Below are 2,500 nucleotides of genomic sequence, written 5' to 3' on the forward strand. Positions count from 1 at the left end.
TCGTCCTCAAAAGGTTAATCAAGGACTCAATAAGTATGAGTCTCATTTCTACGTCAACTACAAGCATGAACTACCTGAGTACCTGGTGTTGTTCCCCTTGGTGGGTGCCTTGTACAGGACACCAGGGAAGAGAAGGTTGCCCAATAAACTAACCCCTGCCCCCACCTCTTCCTTCCACCTCTGAACATCTTTTTTCACCTCATAAGTCTTTCTTTTCCCTTTCTTCCTTTCTCTCTTCCTTAACTTTTTTTTTTCTCTAAATTTCCTCATTATTCAAGCTTCTTCCTCCTCCTCCTCTTCTTCCTGTCATTGTGTCTCTCTTTTCTTCTGCTTTCACCTCCTCATTTACTTCCCTCACTCTCCCCCCCCTCACTTCTCCCTTCTCTTTAGACCATGAACCTTAACCTTCCTCCCTTCCTCTCCCCTTCCCATTTCCCCTTATCTCACCTCTCTCCTTGGTATGTGAGAGACTCTTCCTCCTTCCCCCTCTCTTTTCCATTCACCTCCCACCCCACTTCATCCCGTTAAACTGTCATATTGTAAGTCAAACCCCTTTCCTCTTCCCCTCTCCTCCCCTCCCCATCCCTCCCTCTCTCCTCTCCTCAAGTGAAGGAGCGGGGAGTGTCTAATCTCCCCTCACACTAACGATCCCAGCATTTTTCTCTCCCCCTCCCAGTCCTCTCCCCTCTTTACCCTACCACTCTCCCCTTTCTTTAAGCCCCCCCCTTTCTCTCACCTCCATTTCCCCTCATTTTTAACCCCTCACTTTTCCTTCTCTTCTTCTATACCATTCCAACACTTATCACTTTTCCCCTTTCTAGCCAACGTTTCCCCTCCCTCATTTCCCATCTCCCCTCACCCTCCTGACTCCCCCATTTACCCCTTCAGGAGCCATTTTTCCTCCTTCAATCACCATCTCTCTCTCTCTCTCTCTCTCTCTCTCTCTCACTTTCCCTCAAATTATCTCCCACTCTCCTCCCCTCACTTAATATCTCCCTCTCACTTCCTCTCACACAATATCTACCTGTCACCCTTCCCTCCCCACCCCCCCCTCTCCCCGATACAACTCTTTCTCCCCACTCATACTCTGTTCCTTATCTCCCCTCTTGACCTTCTCATCTCCCTACCAGACAATGTGATGTAGTCGTGGCCAGAACTAGGCTAGGATACAGACACATCCAGCAAGTTAGTAACACTGTACCCATACCGGAACACTCAGCATGTAAACTTTGTGATAAACCTTTAAAGCATACACTTGAACACTATATTATTGAATGTGATACTGTCAAAGGCTTTAGGCCACCTGGCTTATTGTATCATGAACTATGTAATTAATATATTGAACCAGGAGAGCTTGAGGACATTCATGCTGTTTATCCCAAATTTGCTGCTAGCCCACACTGATTAGTCTTCAATTAGAATATGACGTCCAATGTATATGAACCACTGTCCTGCATGGCAGTAAACAGTGACATCATCCACATGACTCTGACCTATTTATAATGCTAATTAATATGATGCATTTCTTTGTGTATGAACCTCTGTCCTACGTGGCAGTGAGAAGTGAGTGAGTGAGTGAGTGTCGCTCAATGATTAATATATATCGATCAGGAGAAATTAATTGACCTACTTAGCACCTTCTCCTATATACTCTTATCAGGTAATTAACACAGGTGTATGTTTATTTACTAACTTTATTCATTTATTTACGTCTTCATTCATTCATTCGTCCCTTCATTCATTTCTCCCCCCTTCATTCATTCCTTCCCCTTCATTCCTCCCCCTTTTCATTCACTCCTTCATTCACCCCTTCGCTGTATACCTGTTGACTGCCACACTAATACCAAGGACTACTGCTCACCCCTTCTGACCCCTTGCATGTTTAGGTTGTAAGTCATTCATTAACTCTCTACTCATAGCCAACACGCCATTCTGTCGACCCTACCCCCCTTCCCCCTTCTATCCCCCTTCTTCCCCCTACCTACCTGTTACCTGTACCACCAGCCTGTGTTGTCATTCATCAGCTGACCTTTGTTGAACTGTACTGCTTGCTAAGTCACTTCTGAATTTAATGCTATCAGAAAATCGCATGTTTTAAAATATCCTCACGGCCAGTCACCAGTCACCACGGCCAGTTACCAATCACCACGGCCAGTCACCAATCACCACGGCCAGTCACCAATCACCACGGCCAGTCACCAATCACCACGGCCAGTCACCAATCACCACGTCCAGCAGGTGTGAGACGTGCCTACACTAACACAACAAGAGGAGATAATAATTAACCAATCCCATGAAGTTAGATGATTGGGGGAGGAGGTAGAATGGTGATGGTAGGTAATGCATAGACCAACATACATACATACATACATACATACATACATACATACATACATACATACATACATACGTACATACATACATACATACCGGACAGCTGTGAGAGTGAGACTTGTATTAAAAAAAAAAGGAAGTCAGCTGATATGGAGGGTTAGGTTAG

The sequence above is a fragment of the Homarus americanus genome, unplaced genomic scaffold, assembly GCF_018991925.1.
Source record: "Homarus americanus isolate GMGI-L3 unplaced genomic scaffold, GMGI_Hamer_2.0 scaffold4060, whole genome shotgun sequence".
Taxonomy (NCBI): domain Eukaryota; kingdom Metazoa; phylum Arthropoda; class Malacostraca; order Decapoda; family Nephropidae; genus Homarus; species Homarus americanus.